This window comes from Cervus canadensis, chromosome 20 (assembly GCF_019320065.1).
Source record: "Cervus canadensis isolate Bull #8, Minnesota chromosome 20, ASM1932006v1, whole genome shotgun sequence".
Lineage (NCBI taxonomy): Eukaryota > Metazoa > Chordata > Mammalia > Artiodactyla > Cervidae > Cervus > Cervus canadensis.
In genome coordinates this window covers 17,544,723-17,563,461 of record NC_057405.1, presented here as the reverse complement: position 1 = coordinate 17,563,461, position 18,739 = coordinate 17,544,723, and positions in this window count along the sequence as shown.

The window sequence follows — 18,739 nt, the reverse complement described above, 5'->3', positions numbered from 1 at the left end:
AGATTGAAGGCAGGAGAAGAAGAGGACAACACAGAATCTGATAGCTGGATGTCATCACCAACTCAATGGATATGAGTTTAAGCAAACTCTGGGAAATAGTGAAGGACAGTGAAGCCTGGTGCGCTGCAGTTCATAGGGTCACAAAGAGTCAGACACAATTTAGAGACTTAATGACAAAATAAATAGGAAGCTTAACTATGAAATTCGTCTTGGCTTAGATTTGAAAATTAATAAATGCTTACTGAATGCATGATAGAGTTAAAAAAAAATCCATGTTTCAAATGATAACTCTTTTATATACTAAATTGCCAAAAGACTTGTAGCTAGAACACATCTTGGAGTTATCTAATCTGGTTCATTTTATAAATGAAAAAACTGAGGCCAGCATATATTATCTAACTTCCTGACATTCACACAGTCACTAGTAGGATTAACACTAGAATGTGTACTTCCCATGATATGCAGAAAGACTGAGGAAATGGAAGAGATGATTGATACATGACAGAGAGAAAGCCACATCATCGGTTTCTCCATTATGTGCATTTATTTGTTCTTTCAAATTTATTTTTACAAAGTACATCATAACAAATTCAGTATTCCAAATGGATGAAAAGTTATATGAAGTCTTCATATTTTAGCTTAGTAAAGAACTTGGAGGTTGTCACTACCCTTCATACAACCAAAGCTAGCAAACTGATATCACTGACTTGGATGGGACAGAGAACTGATATTGCATGGTGGGCCATCACTACAAAATTTGGAAAGACAGGTGAGTACAGAGTCATAATCAACATTTCTGAATATGGACCAGAAATCACTGAAGTCATTAGCTTCTAGGAACTTAAGTGATAATCTTGATAACATGCAGGAGACAGTATATACTAACAAGAAAGTATAAAATGTGTGGAGGCTGTAATCGTAGGGGTCCCTGCAGATTCACGGATTTGGGGTTTTACATTCAGGGCCACCACAGGTACTAATAAGCCTTCTGCAGAGGAGGTGGGGGAGGGGATAGTCATTGTGAAATATCCTTGGAGAATTTTGCAATAGCAGAGGCATACTCTAGGAAAGTCTTTACCAAACCCTTAACCTCTTAGGTGAAAGCCATTTACAAGATTCTAATCTCTTCCAAACTTCCTGTTTCACCCAAGTGGGAGCAAGTTGAGAGACATTTCTGAAGGACACAACTCAGGAACACAAATCTACTTAAAAAAGAAAAAAAAAAAAAAAGAGAGAGAGAGAGATAATCATAAAATGATGGATAACTTTCCCTCCTCATACCATACCACCACATCAATAAATCTGTTTGTATTAACAGTGAGTTACAGCTGAAAGATCTGTGAGACAGATTTGTTCTAAGGAGGAGTTCTTAGGGAATCACAAAGGAAATTTTGAGACAAAAATAAGGAGATTAAAATGATTTGAATCTTCTAGCACCTGTGAGGGCTTCCCTGAAAGCTCAGCTGGTAAAGAATCCATCTGTACTACAACAAATATTACGTGGAGTTGCTCAGTTTTGTCCAACTCTTTGGGACCCCATGGACTGTAGCCCACTAGGCTCCTCTATGTGTCCATGGGATTTTCCAGGCAAGAGTATTAGAATGGGTTGCTATTTCCTTCTCCAGGGGATCTTTCTGACCCAAGGATTGAGACTGGATTTCTGGCACTGTAGGCAGATTTTACCCTCTGGGTCAACAGGGAAGCCCAGAAGTGAAGTCACTCAGTCAGCAAATATTAAACACAGTTCAAATTCTGGACAAGTTAACAAAAAGACTTATACTAAAGATGTATTTACCTCAACTCCCATCTGTTACATCATGTCTGACTTTCAAAAACAAAACATAAAAATATAAGGCATGCTGAAAGACAAGTAAAACCACAGTCTGAAGAGATAAAGTAAGCATCAAAACCAGATTTGGACAACATATTAGAGAAAATTTAAACTGATAATGATTAATATGATAAGAGCTCTAATAGAAAAAAATTAAATGACATGCAAGGACAGATGAATACAAGTAAGCACAGAGGAAACTCTCAAAACAATCAGAAGAAAAGAGAAAACTGCTAACATGCATGAGGAATGACTTAGATAGGTTCATCTATATATAGGACATAGAAAATGAAAGAATCAGTGAGCTCGAACATGTGTCAGTAGAAACTTTACAAACCAAAAGGCAAAGTGAAACAAGGGTGAAAAAGAAAAAGAATAGAATAGCCAAGAATTTTGGGGTGATTTCAAAAGGCTTAGTATATACACACTTGAAATATCAGAGGGATAGAGGAAAAGAAAAGGACATAGAAGATGCATTTGAATTATTAATGACCACTTTTACCCAAAATTAATGACAGACACCAAATCTTAGAGTGATGAGTTTCAGAAAACATCATGCAAGATAAAAATTAAAAATCTAAACCTCGGTATAGATTTAAACTGCATATATTATCATATGTATATATTATTTAATAATAAAATAAATAATATGTATATATTATTTAAACTGCAGAAAACAAAAGGCCAAAAACAAGTCTTGAAAGAAACCAAAAGTGTGTAAAAAAAAATGGATAAGAATTGCAAAGGACTCTCATCTGAAACCATACCAATAAGAACAGAATGGGGAAAAAAAAAAGAAAAAAATTGAAGCATTCAAATAAGATTAAGAAAAAAAAAAAAACAACCTAGAATTCTATATCCAGTGAAATTACAATAGTAATTAAATGAAGGAAAAAATGACATTGTATTTTCTTAATTTTCTCAAAAAATATTTTTAAATAATGACAAAATATACAAAACATAAGGTTCCTTATCTTAACATTTTAAGTGTAAAGTCCAGCAGTAAGTATATTCACATTTTTGTACAACAAATTTTCACTCTTTTTATCTTGCAAAACTAAAACTCTATCCCCATTAAGCAAGTATTTCCCAATTTGATTGCCCTTACAACCAGGCATCCACTACTTTACTTTCTGTCTCTATGAATTTGAAATAATCTAGGTAGTTCCCTAAATAAATGGAATCGTACAGTATTTGTCTTTTTGTGAGTGGCTTACTTCACTTAGTATCCTATTGTTAAGATTGTAGAATATGTCTGAATTAATTTCATTTTTAAGGTTGAATTATATTGCATCATATCTATATATCACATTCTATTCATCCATTTGTCTGTCAGTGAACACCAGGTTCTGGTGTTCTGCTTCTGACGTTTGGCTATTGCAAATAATGCTGTCACAGAAATAGGTGTGCAGTTTATTTAAAATAATAATAGTAACAAGATATTGGGAAATTATATGGATAAGTAAAATGAGTGAAAACAATTTCACACCACATAGGACACAGTAGTTGAGAATATCTTGTTATAAGGTAACTTTGGTATGTGAGAAGTGGTATAGTATTATCTGAAAGAGGACTTAGATTGGCTGCAATTATATATTGAAAACTCTAGGAAAACCTTATTTAAAAAATAACAGGAGATGAAAAGTAATCATATGAATATTCTATTAAAATGATAATACAGAAAAAAAAAAAAAAAAGAACAAATGCAGCTACCAGAAAAAGGCATGCATGCTCAGTCATGTGCAGCTCTTTGTGATGCTATGGAGCCTGCCAGGCTCCTCTGTCCTGGGGATTCTCCAGGCAAGAATATTGGAGTGGGTTGCCATTGCCTCCCCCAGGAAAACTTTCAAACCCAGGGATAAAACCCACCTCTCCTGTAGCTCTTGCATTGACAAGTGGATTCTGATTCTTTATAAGTCACCTGGAAAAACTGCAACTAATAGAAGACATTTCTGCAAAAACATGATTGATACTGATCCAGCCTATTTTAATAATCACTTTAGATAAGAATGATATAAATATATCCATTAAAAGAAACTGTCAGAGTAGATTATATAGAAGCAAAAATATAAACAAAATCCAACTATGCATTGTCTAAAAGAAATTATCCTTAAATATAAAGCTGAGTAAGTTTAAAATAAATAGATTTGGAATAATATAACATGTAAGCCTAAATAAAAAGCTGGAATAGCTTTTATAACTTCTGAAAATAACAGATCTCAAAACAAGGAACTGATCAGGGATCAAGAAGAACATTGTTAAAACAAAACAAAACAAAACAAACAAAAAAAAAGAAAGAAAAATAGTAAAATATATAATGTCAAAAGTAACGAAGTTTACAGGAGATAACGATCCTTTATAGGTGTATTCAGTTCAGTTCAGTTCACTAAGTCATTTCCAACTCTTTGTGACCCCATGAACCAGAGCACGCCAGGCCTCCCTGTCCATCATCAACTCCCTCAGTTCACCCAAAGTCAAATGTATTGTGTCAGTGATGTCATCCAACCATCTCATTCTCTGTCATCCCCTTCTCTTTGCCAGTATCAGGGTCATTTTTCAAACGAGTCAGCTCTTCACATGAGGTGGCCAAAGTATTTGAGTTTCAGCTTCAACATCAGTCCCTCCAATAAACACCGAGGACTGATCTCCTTTAGGATAGACTTGTTGGATCTCCTTGCAGTCCAAGGGACTCTCAAGAGTCTTCTCCAACACCACAGTTCAAAAGTATACATTCTTCTGCACTCAGCTTTCTTTATAGTCCAACTCTCACATCCATAGATGACCACTGGAAAAAACCATAGCCTTGACTAGAGGGACTTTTGTTGGCAAAGTAATGTCTCTGCATTTTAATATGCTCTCTGGGTTGGTCATAACTTTCCTTCCAAGGAGTTAGTGTCTTTTAATTTCATGCCTGCAGTCACCATCCGAAGTGATTTTGGAGCCCAGAAAAATAAAGGCAGCCACTGTTTCCACTGTTTTCCCACCTATTTGCCATGAAGTGATGGGACTGGATGCCATGATCTTAGTTTTCTCAATGTTGAGCTTTAAGCCAACTTTTTCACTCTCTTTTTTCACTTTCATCAAGAGGCTCTTTAGTTCTTCACTTTCTGTTATAAGTGTGGTGTCATCTGCATATCTGAAGTTATTGCAATTTGTCCCAGCAGTCTTGATTCCAGCTTGTGATTCCTCCAGCCCAAACTATGATATACTCTGCATAGAAGTTAAATAAGCAGGGTGACAATATACAACCTTGATGTACTCCTTTTCCTATTTGGAACCATTTTGTTGTTCCATGTCCAGTTCTAACTGTTGCTTCCTGACCTCTATACAGGTTTCTCAAGAGGCAGGTCAGGTGGTCTGGTATTCCCATCTCTTTCAGAGTTTTCCACAGTTTATTGTGATCCACAGGGTCAAAGGCTTTGGCACAGTCAATAAAGCAGAAGTAGATGTTTTTCTGGAACTATCTTGCTTTTTCAATGATTCAGCAGATATTAACAATTTGATCTTTGGTTCCTCTGCCTTTTCTAAAACCAGCATGAACATCAGGAAGTTCACAGTTCATGTATTGCTGAAGACTGGCTTGGAAAATTTTGAGCATTCCTTTACTAGCATGTGAGATGAGTGCAATTGTGCGGTAGTCTGAGCATTCTTTGGGATTGCCTTTCTTTGGGATTAAAATGAAAACTGACTTTCTCCAGTCCTGTGGCCACTGCTGAGTTTTCCAAATTGCTGACATACTGAGTGCAATATTTTGACAGCATCATCTTACAGGATTTGAAATTTCTCAACTGGAATTCCATCACCTCCACTAGCTTTATTAGTAGTGATGCTTCCTAAGGCCCACCTGACTTCAAATTCCAGGATGTCTGGCTCTAGGTGAGTGGTCACACCTTCATGATCATATGGTCATGACGATCTTTTTTGTACAGTTTTTCTGTGTTTTCTTGCCACCTATTCTTAATATCTTCTGCTTCTGTCAGGTCCCTACCATTTCTACCCTTTATCGAGCCCATCTTTGCATGAAATGTTCTCTTGGTATCTCTAACTTTCTTGAAGAGATCTCTAGTCTTTCCCATTCTATTGTTTTCCTCTATTTCTTTTCACTGATCGCCGAAGAAGGCTTTCTTATCTCTAACTCTGTATTCAAATGGATATATCGTTCCTTTTCTCCTTTGCTTTTTGCTTCTCTTCTTTTTACAGCTATTTGTAAGGCATCCTCAGACCTACAAAGACCTAAAAAAGTCTGTAATTACCTTATAGGCATTGAAAGATGAACTCTCCCAGTCAGTAGGTGCCCAATATGCTACTGGATATCAGTGGAGAAATAACTCCAGAAAGAATGAAGGGGTGGAGCCAAAGCAAAAACAACACCCAGTTGTGGATGGGACTGGTGATGGAAGCAAGATTTGATGCTGTAAAGAGCAACACTGCATAGGAAACTGGAATGTTAGGTCCATGAATCAAGGCAAATTTGAAGTTGTCAAACAGGAGATGACAAGAGTGAACGTTGACATTCTAGGAATCAGCGAACTAAGATGGTCTGGAATGGGTGAATTTAACTCAGATGACCATTATATCTACTACTGTGGGCAGGAATCCCTTAGAAGAAATGGAGTAGCCATAATAGTCAACAAAAGAGTCCAAAATGCAGTACTTGGATGCAATCTCAAAAACGACAGAATGATCTCTGTTTGTTTCCAGGGCAAAACATTTAATATCATGGTAATCCAAGCCTATGCCCCGACCAGTAAAACTGAAGAAGCTGAAGTTGAACAGTTCTATGAAGACCTGCAAGACTTTCTAGAACTAACACCCAAAAACGATGTCCTTTTCATTATAGGGGACTGGGACGCAAAAGTAGAAAGTCAAGAAACACCTGGAATAAAAGGCAAATTTGGCCTTGGAGTACAAAATGAAGCAGGGCAAATGTTAACAGAGTTCTGCCAAGAGAACACACTGGTCATAGCAAACACCCTCTTCTTACAAAACAAGAGAAGACTCTACACACGGACATCACCAGATGGTCAACACCAAATCAGATTTATTATATCCTTTGCAGCCAAAGATGGAGAAGCTGTATACAGTCAGCAAAAACAAGACCAGAAGCAGGCTGTGGCTCAAATCATGAACTCCTTATTGCCAAGTTCAGACTTAAATTGAAGACAGTGGGGAAAACCACTAGACCATTCAGATATGACCTAAATCAAATCCCTTATGAGTGTGTACCTACATCAAAATACATTATGCAAAAACTTGTATAACTACAAGGAGAAAAGAAAAAAATCACTACTTTACATGAAGACTTCAGCACCCTCCTTTTGTAAGTAATAGATCAAGTGGTCAAAAAACAAGTGAGAATGTAATTGCCCTGAATAGCACTATTGGTCAACTGATATAATTGGCATTTATGAACTAGCACATCCATAACAGCAGAATATACATTCTTCCTATGTTCATATGGAACATTCACCAATCTAGATCATATTCTGGAATGTATAACATATCTCAACAAATTTATAGTAATAGAAATTACCAAAGTGCATTATCAGACCACAAATGAAATAGAAATAAAAAACATAAAGATATTTGATAAATTTCCAATACTTGGAAATTAAACACCATGACTTAAAAATAATGCATCAGTCAAATAGAACGTCTCTAGATACATTTTTTAAAAAATATTTTGAACTAAATGATAATGAAAATTCAACTTATCAAAATTTATGGAATCTAGTGAAAGCCATGCTTAGACAAAGAGTTATAGCATTAAATGCATATTGTAAAGAGGAAAAAAAAGCAAGGTCTGGAATCAATCATCTAAGACTTCCCCTTAGAAAACCATAAGAAATTAAGACAAAAATGATCCAAGGAATAGAAATAGTAAATATTAGATCATAAACAAATGAAATTGAAAAAAAATAGTAGAAAAAAAAATAATAAAAGCAAAAACTTTTTTTTTTTTTGCAAAAATCAATAAACTTGATTTACTTTCAGTAAGCTTAAAGTAAAAGAAGTAAATACAAACTATCACTGTCATAAAAAAATAAATAAGAAAGTGACATTTCTAGTGATTTCAGTGGCAATAAAATGATAATAAAGGAACACTGAAAACAACAGTAGGCTCACAACTTTAATAAGTGAAACAAACCAATGGCTTGTAAGAGAGAAATTATCAAAACTCATTAAGGAAAAATAGATAATCCAAATGGGTCTATATCTATTAAGGAAATTAAACCAATAATTGGTAGCTACTTTTTGTTTTTGTTTTTGTTTTTAGTTATTTTAATAGAAAAGCCTATCTGATTTTCCTGGTGAGTTTTACCACATATTTAAGAAAGGAGTGATGATAATTCTACATGATCACTTCCAGAAAATTAATGCAGAGCAAGCACTTTCACATTGAACCCATAAGGTCAGACTCATGCATTTATACAGCCACTAGATAAAGACATCACAAAGAAAGGAAAAGCAAATCTCCCATGTTCATAAATGTGAAAATCTTTAAAAATATCAAATAAATATTTTAAAAATTCATTAAGAAGTATACTGTCTGACCAAAACAGATTTATTCCAGATAGGTTGTTTCAACATTTCAAAGCCAATCAGTGCAATCCACAACAGACAGACCAACATAGAAAAATCTTGCTAAGATCCAACATGCATGCAAAATAAAAACCCTCAGCAAACTAGGAGTAGAGGGAAGTCTCCTCAACTTGATAAAGGGCCTCTAAGAAAAGCCTACAGCTAACACCATATTTAATGATGAGAAACTGGATGTCTTCCTCTAACATCAGGAACAAGGCAAAAATGTCCCCTCTCACCACTGTTTTTCATACAGGAAGTTTAGTGTAATAAGAAAGGACAATAAAGGTACACAAGTTGAGAAGTAGAAACAGAGCTGTCTTTGTGCACAGATGACATGATTTATACATATATATGTGTGTTGTGTGTGTGTGTGTACGTGTGTGTGTGTGTGTGTGTATAGATATATATTGCAAAGAATTAAAAAAAAAAAAAAAAACATGATGAGAGCAAAGTTTTAGGATTTAGGTTAGTACAGTTGACTCCTTGAACAACACAAGGATTAGGATCACTGATCCACTGTGCAATAAAATATTTTGTGTATAATTTATAGTTCGTCCCGTGTATCTGCAAACTTGATATCTTTCATTCCTCCATATCTATAGTTTCTCCATATCAGAGAACTCAAACTTCAGACTGGGTAGTAGTATGATATTTGCTCCTGAAAAACAAAAACAAAAGCACACATATAAGCAAGTGCATACAGTTCAAACCCTTGTTGTTCAAATGCTCAACAGTATACAAAAGTCTTTTCTATATGTTAGCAATGGGAACTGGGATTGAAATATAAAAAGTCTTGTTTGATAATAACAGCACCAAGAGTTTGACACGACACAGCAACTGAACAACCATAACACCAAGAAAATGAAAAATTGGATATTAATCTACTCAACATGTACAGGATCTATATGCAGGAAACTATAAAATTCTGATAAAAAGCAAGCACACAAACAAAAAGCTAAAAGGAGACCTAAACAAATGAAAAATTTATGGATCCTACATAGATAAATCCTCCATTCATAGATTGGAAGATTCAATGTTGACAAGATGTCAGTTCTTCCCAACTTGATCAGAGACTATGCAATTTCCATCAAAATTCCAGCGTGACATTTTGTAAACATTGACAAAATGGTTCTAATGTTTATATGAAAATACATTCTTAAGAATTTATTTTCAATTAGAGGATAATTGCTTTACAGTGTTGTGGTGGTTTTCGCCATGCAGCAGGGTGAATCAGCTGTGTGTGTGTATTAGTCTGTCAGTCGTATCTGAATCTTTGTGACCATGGACTGTAGCCCAGCAGCCTCCTCTGTCCATAGAATTCTTCAGGCAAGAGTACTGGAGTGGGTTGCCATTCTCTTCTAGGGGATCTTCCCCACCCAGGGATTGAACCAGGTCTCCTGCACTGTGGGCCCATTCTTTACCATCTGAACCACCTGGGAAGCTTGAATCAGTCGTAAGTATACATATTTCCCTACTCTTGAACCTCCGTCCCACCCCTACTTTCCACCGTTCAGGTTGTCACAGAGCACTGGGCTGAGTTCCCTGTGTTATAGCGTACCTTCCTACTAACTCTCTATATTCAAAGATAACCTTGAATAATCAACTGAATATTAAATACAAATAGCAAAGTAGAAGAATTCACACTGGTTGATTAAAAGGCTTTTAAGAAAGCTATAGTAATTACAATCTTGTGGCATTTGTGGAAAAAATAAAAGCAGATCAAAGAGAAAGTTACTATATAAATTTACTATACAAATGTAGCAGACCCAATTTCTCTATCAACAACATTTAAATATGCCTGGTTTTATCTATTTAATCATTATGCCTACAATTCTATGTAATAAGTTTATGTTCCTCTTTCTTCATTTTTCAACTATAGTTATATATATATATATATATATATATATGTATCTGTTGGTTGCTTAGCTTTCCACACAAAGAACTCAAAACTGCAAAATGATATAACTATGAAAATATAAAATTTTGTCTATATTCCCTTCCCTTTAAAGAAAGCACTTGTCATCTGCTTCTCAGGTTATATATAGATCTATCTCATTTTTAAATCTCTTCTTATACATTGTTTCACAAAAGTCAAGTGATTTCTGTCTTCTGTCCCTCCCTACATGAAGCAACGCATAGCCCTTGCAGGTGTATCTTGAATGTAATGAATAATATGAAGCCATCAGGTCAAAGAAGCTTAGATCAAATCACTAACTTAAGAGCCCCATAATCAAACAAAGGCCGATGACAGCAAAGTGCAGATTACTTTTTTGTATGGAAAGCAAAATAAATAAAGGTGAAATTTCTGCCCTTCCCTCTCTCGTTTCTGGAAAAATAATCTTTACAATGGACCAGAATGAAGAGGGTTTTCTGGAAGCCCCAGAGATTTAAGTTAAACAGTCTGTTGCAGCAAACTCCAGCTTTTTCTTGCTTGGTTTGTTTCTTGCCTTGGATTGCAATCTTTCAATCACAGTTCAGCTCTGCCAGCCTAGCAGTCCTTGCTAATTAGTGAACTAAAAGACAGAAGGATTTTTAGTAAATATGTCAGAAATTAAAGACCTTAACTAAGCCAAGGAGGAAGCGTGATCTGAATCTTAATTACTGCTGTCTATGATCTTCACTTTCTCAGAGAAAGATTAAATGTCTTGACATTACTTTGGATTAAAAAGGACCCCAAATAAAAAAGGCAAAAAGCTAATGAAAATATTGAGTTTCTAATAATCAACAAAAAGGTGCCTTGGTACAAATTCTAAACATTCCATCAGAACATCATCCCTTAAATAAATTACAAGTGCTAAATCAGAAAATAATTATTTATTTAGCAATTTCAACATCAGGGAGTTTTGAAAATCACTACCAAATGGGCTCAGAAAAGGTGTTTTAACAAAGAGAATTGTTGATTCAGTGTAGCTGTGTTTTTAATCTGTAACATCTGGCTTGCCTCTCAATACAGTCTTTTTAAACATCAAAAAGATTTTCTTTTTCTTGTCTTGATTATTACGTCAACTCTTAATTAGCAATACATTTTTCTTCCTTTCAGTCATTACTAAAAGATGTGGGAAGATCAAGGGAAAGCAGCAGACGCCTTGTCTATTGTATCAATTGCCTTCTAGTTCCCCTGAGCGCTCTGTTTGCCTGTCCTCACAGGCACAACGGGACCACAGGCACATCAGAGACAACTTTCATCTAATTCATACTGTGCCTTTTCTATCCTGCCTTATTCTGTTAAGTATTCTGAGTATATGTAGTAAAAGCAACTAAAATTTATTGAAATGCTTTACTTCCATAGATACACTGAAATAAAATCAGTAGAGTGTTACTTACATCCTGTAATTTTTATTTGCACTAATTTGTATGGCACATAATTGGCCTAATTATCCTAACGCTTTGTAACAGAAAGAAAAATACATCTTTCTTCATGCAAAGATGAATCAGCTTTGCTGTCTAAAAAATTCAAAGTAAAGCAAAGACTTGACAGATATCTAGCTAGTAGGATCATCAAGAAAATGGATTATTTAATACATAAATTCCTCAAATGCCAGTCTAGTTTGTTGAAGCACATTAATAGATTATTTTAGCTTTACAAAGTTAAAAATTGTATAACATAAAATATTTAAAAAATATTATTTTGGGAACTCAAAATTCACCACATATCAAAGAAGAATTGAGGTTTGAAAATTCAAATTTCTATATATATGTGGAATCTGAATGATTTATCTTATTTTATGTAGACATGAAGCTTAAATTCAATTACCCAATTTCCAAGACTTAAGTTAGAGCAAATAAATTGATAACTAATGAAAAGCCCAGGTGAAGAATTACACAAGCAAAATAAATGTCACAGAAAGACATACTTAAAAATTTTTCTAAGGAGAATAATGTAGAAAAACTAAAACATGAGTATTAGTTATTCCTATATTTTACTCCTGTTTTACATTTGGATGTAAAGTTTATTCAATAAAGATAATAAAATTGAATAAACTTTAAATTAAAATGCAGGATCTATTTGTCAATTTAAATGCAGCATTAAATAAAATGATTTGTTAATGAGAATAAAAATCAAGTAAAAAATTAAAATGTACGTATCTGTCTTGGAGGAATTCCATCTCCCCACTTAGCTGATTTTTACACTGCACTTGCTCTTTCATTCTAGTTTCTATTAATAAATTTAAAAAATTAATAATAGATTTTAAAAATATATTTGTAGATTTTTAAAATCTATCTGTATAATAACATTAAAATAAAGTGTATATGAATATATTCCCCTTTGTGTTACTTTTTTTTTTACTGACATTCTTTGTACATCTTAAAAATGTAACATTCTTGATTTTTTTTCTACTCAGAATGAATTGTGCCTTTTAATTTCACAACAGCATTAGTTAATATGCTTGCAAATAAATGATACATATTTTACCAAAACCTCAAGTCCCGTACTTTACCCTTCTTTCTACATTGGAGACAATGAGGAAAGCTCTCCTTTGGCAAATGATTAACATTAAATAATTTGCAATATAATTTTTTTATGGTTGATCCCAAAAGGTTTCAAAGAAGAAACAACACTGTAACACTGTCTTTGTTTCTAGTAGATTAAGCCACAGTATTGGCATGAGAAATAACGTGGTTTCAATTCCCTGTGCTATGCTCCAACCACATTATCTTATATAAATAATTTATGCTAGAATGTACCACACCATTCTGTGCATCGCTAATCAGTGCCTACAGCATCTTCCCAGTATGGATCAGAACACCGAAAACCTAAGTGTTTGCAGTGGTTTTTCCTTCATTTTTTTTTCCCAATGATTTTCATGGAATGTTCTTATTTCTATGGTTAAGATTCATTATATTAATATACCTTTGTAATAAAAATTGATTGGCTGAAATGAGTGAAAGTCACTCAGTCGTGTCCGACTCTTTGTGACTCCATAAACTATATGGTCCATGGAAATACCCACACCAGAATACTGGAGTGGGTAGCTGTTCCCTTCTCCAGGGGATCTTTCCTATCCAGGGATTGAACCCAGGTCTCCCACATGGCAGGCAGATTCTTTACCAGCTGTGCCACGAGGGAAGCCCAAGAATACTGGAGTGGGTAGCCTATCCCTTCTCCGGGGGGATCTTCTCGATCCAGGAATCCAACTAGATCATCTACCTTGCAGGCCGACTCTTTACCAATTGAGTTATCAGGAAAGTCCCTGGCTGAGAGTTGGCTCCATTTACACACTGTCCTTCAATGATCAACCTCATTTATGGGTTCAGTACCATATGTGTTTTCAGATATCCACATGAGATCCTGTGACGGATCCCAGGATGGGGATGGGGTGTTGGTTGTGTGTGCAACATATCTGTAAGCTAAAACTCAGACTGCCAGTTTCATGACCCTACAACTGCTGGGTCAGAGATGACTTCATTATTTGTGTCACTGCAAGTAGCTTAGATTCCTGTTTGTCAGTTCTTGCAAAGATTAATGTTTTAGTGCATTTCTATTTATACCTTTTATACTTGGTGCATAATTATAGCTAATATACATGATGCTCTTGTGTATCTGTCAAGTCCCTTTTTCCATATGCTGCATATTAAATACTTTATTGTGTTATATAAAATAACCTTTCATGTTGAAGGAAGTAGTTCTGAAATTCTTTGGTTTCAAGATATGTTTACATCCTTAAAAAATTAGAATGTCAAAGAGCTTTTGTATTATATATATATATATAGAGATACTTAATGTATTAAAATTATAAAGAAAATTATAAAGAAAGTTATCCATCTTACATCTTGAATGCATCTTTTACTCATGCATATTATAACATCATGCACTGCCATTTGGAAATTATATATCCATTTAGTTATGCAAATAGTCTGGATATAGCATTTGTAGTAGGAAAATTAAGAGATTTGATTATTAATTGAATTTTGGTAAGTTATTAGTATGCTGAAAAATTATATCTTAGGGTTATATTAGGTTTATTTTAATGAAAATGGGCTTCCATAGTGGCTCAGAGGGTAAATAATCCGCTTGTAATGCAGGAAAGCTGGGTTCCATTCCTGCTGTGGGAAGATTCACTGGAGAAGGAACCGGCAACCCAGTTCAGTATTCTTACGTAGAAAATTCCGTCAACAAAGAGACCTGGCAGGCTACAGTCCAAGGTATCACAGAGTCTGACGCGACTGAGCAACTAACCTTTTCACTTTCAGCAAAAACTGTAGAGTATGCGTGACTTGTCTTTACGTACTTCCTACTGGTATTTACCTCATGGGAAATAGATGGGGAGACAGTGGAAACAGTGTCAGACTTTATTTTTTGGGGGCTCCAAAATCACTGCAGATGGTGACTGCAGCCATGAAATTAAAAGACACTTACTCCTTGGAAGGAAACTTATGACCAACCTAGACAGCATATTAAAAAGCAGAGACATTACTTGGCCAACAAAGGTCCATCTAGTCAAGGCTATGGTTTTTCTAGTGGGCATGCATGGATGTGAGAGTTGGACTGTGAAGAGAGCTGCGTGCTGAAAAATTGATGCTTTTGAACTGTGGTGTTGGAGAAGACTCTTGAGAGTCCCTTGGACTGCAAGGAGATCCAACCAGTCCATCCTAAAGGAGATAAGTCCTAGGTATTCATTGAAAGGACTGATGCTGAAGCTGACACTCCAATACTTTGGCCACCTCATGTGAAGAGTTGACTCATTGGAAAAGACCCTGATGCTGGGAGGGATTGGGGGCAGGGGGAGAAGGGGACGATAGAGGATGAGATGGCTGGATGGCATCACCGACTCGATGCAAATGGGTTTGGGTGGACTCCAGGACTAGCTTATGGACAGGGAGGCTTGGCATGCTGGGTTTCACGGGGTTGCAAAGAGTCGGACATGACTGAGTGACTGAACTGAACTGAACTGATGTCACAATAGGAGCTCCAAACATAAAAGAAGAAAGGATCTTTTAGACTGAATTTAAAAAAAAAAAAGATTATGCATAGTTGAGATTTCTGCAATGATCCTAGTTATACCATAGACTTGGTTGATATTTCTGGAAAAATAGGCTTATTGTTTTCACAGCAGTGTCCTTTGTGCACTGATGATGCTGTTACACAGAGGATTTTTAAATAAATATATTTATTTATTTAAATAAATATATATTTATTATTAAATATATTAAATATATATTATTATTAAATTAAATTATATATATAAAATATATATATTTAAATATATATATATATATATTTTTTTAAATAAATAGACCTGAATACAATCTCAGTGATTATTGAGGCCTAAGTTATTATATTGTTCATGAGGAATCTAAGAACTGAAAAATAATTTGACTTACGGAAGGTAATAGCTAGTTAGTGATATAGCTGAGACCAGAATATAGACAAAGGTTACTGTTAATGTGCTACATTATTTTCCCCTCAAATAAGAGTTATGGTTCTCCAGTACTCTTCCCTGGAAAATCCCATGGACAGAGGAGCCTGGTGGGCTGCAGTCCATGCGGTCGCTAAGAGTCGGATACGACTGAGCAACTTCACTCTCATTTTTCACTTTCATGCGTTGGAGAAGGGACTAGCAACCCACTCCAGTGTTCTTGCCTGGAGAATCCCATGGACACAGGAGCCTGACACGACTAAAGTGACTTAGCAGCAGCAAGAGTTATGGTTAGTTTCAGTTAATCTTGAAAATAGGATGAAAAGTGTGTGGTCATATATTTTATAAATTAATCACCTTAAAAATAGAGTCACATAAAAATTAGAAAAATAAATATCTATTTATACTTATAACTATAGCTATGGTTCTGTTAGTCAAGGAGAATACAATCTGTTTTTATTTATAAATAATGTGTGATGGTATAAAATATAGAACACATAAGTGAAGTTATCCAAATACCTTCCTGTAAATGTTAATATAAATCTGAAATTGCATTTTCTTTGGGAATCTAATTTCATTTGTTTTTGCTGTTCAGTTGTTCAGTCACGTCTGACAAAGTGACCCCGTGGACTGCAGCATGCCAGACTTCCGGGTCCTTCACTAACTTCTGGAGTTTGCTCAGATTCATGTCCATTGAGTCAGTGATGATATCTAACCATCTCATCCTCTCCTGCCCCCTTTTCCTTTTGCGTTCAATCTTTTCCCACATCAGGGTCTTTTCTAATGAGTCAGCTTTCCACATAAGGGAGCCAAAGTATTGGAACTTCATCCTTGACATTTTTTTCCAATGAGTATTTGGTTTTGATTTCCTTTAGGATTGATTGGTTTGATCTCCTGGCAGTCTAAGGATCTCTCAAGAGTCCTCTCCAGCACCACAGTTCAAAAGTATTGATTCTTTGGTGCTCAGCCTTCTTTATTGTCCCACCTTCATATCCATACATGGCTACTGAAAAAAAAAAAATAGTTTTGACTAAAAGACTTCTGTTGGCGAAGTGATGTCTTCAGTTTTTAATACACTGTCTAGGTTTGTCGTAACTTTCTTTCCAAGGAGCAAGAGTCTTTTCTTTTCATGGCTCTAGTCACTGTTCATGGTAATTTTGAAGGGCAAGAAAATAAAATGTCACTGCTTCCCCTTTTTTCCTCTTTTATTTGCCATGAAGTGATAGGACTGGATGCCATAATCTTGTTTTATTAGTGTTGAGTTTGAAGCCAATTTCATTTACCAGAACTTAAAATTCCTAACCTCTGAGCCTGGATTTTGATTATCTGGATGTGATTTTTCTTGTTCACCATTATATAGAAATATGCAAAAAATGAAGAAAAATAATACAAATGTGGAGTGATAATTAAATGTTCACTATTTTCTTGTAGAAATTAGCTCAATAGAATTAATAAAAGCCAGATATGAAAAAAGCTGTTTATGAATAAACCAGCAATAGACCTATGAAAAGGCTTCTCTGTTGGCTCAGAGGGTAAACAATCTGCCTGCAATCTGGGAGACCCGAGTTCATTCCCTGGATTGGGAAGATCCCCTGGAGAAGGGCATGGCAACCCACTCCAGTATTCTTGCCTGGAGAATCCCCATGGATAGAGGAGCCTGACAGGCTACAGTCCATGGGGTTGCGAAGAGTCAGACACGACTGAGTGACTAAGTACACCCACAGAACTATGAAAGAGAACAATTCTTTGTTTCCACTGAATGCTAACCCGTAAGAGGACTGGGACTGAGCCCTTATGTGGAGTGGCCAACCTATTGCTCCTTCTTGCTCCATCTCCCAAATTATATCTGTTTTGTATTCATTTAGAAGAAATGAGAATGAATAATGACCATGAAATCCTAAAAGATATGGCCAACTACAAGTAAGGGCAGAGAGAGTAAGATAACTGTTAGCAGTGTATTCTATATACTTTATTTTCAATATTTCAATTCAAATACACAAACTGCATGCCATTTCATATCCTACACAGAAATAAGATTTCAATTTCCTCATATATTATAAACAAAGCAGACTGAGTAAGGGAGGTTTAGCAACAGACCTGAAGAATTGATACTTTTCTGTGAGTAGGAGGAGGAACATTAAAAGATAACACATCAATATTTCTCATTTTCTCCATATAATAAGAAGCACAGTTGTCTGTTATGAATGAGAGAGTGGAGATTGGGTATGGCACCTATGAAGATTCATTAAAGTTTAAAATAATCATCATGGGGAAACCACTTTGTAGGTTAATACTGAAGGTTCTGCAGGTATTTGAGACCTTGCTTTACCTTTAGGAAAGAAGCAATCTATCAATTTAATTGCATTTCTACATCACATAGGAACAGGGGAGACCAATGGCAGCATTTAGTATGGTTTGAGAGTAAGAATTTTGCTGTATTTCTGAAATGAGGAGTGGTAAAGAATGTGATTTCAAGATACTGGTGTAGGGCAGATTCATTTCAGAAGTTATAGTAGAAAGTAGGCTGATTAAAAAGGGAGGGAAATATAATGGAAGAATATAGCATGAAATAAATGTTAAAAATTACAATAAATCTAGAAAGGTGACTTAAAAGAAAATTGTTTGGAGATAGAAGTGTACAATTTATTTTGCAAATCTAGATTTAAATTCAAGTTTCAAAAATGTGTAAAATGTGACTGTAGGAAATTAGACATGGGAGATAAGGACAAGATTTCAGATAGGTCATCTTCATGATGACCCAGGAGGTGAGCTGAATAATGAAGATGCACAAGGGCAAAGTCCAATTTCTACAGAGGATGTCGATGTATAAGCAGGTTAGTGTTAAATTACAAATTTAAGAAAAGTCGGAAAACATGTATTTCAAAGAAACCTGAACTTTGAAAATGAGCAGTGGAGTGATGATGAGAAAGGGACAACAGGATATCATAAGGTTGCTGGTCCCAAT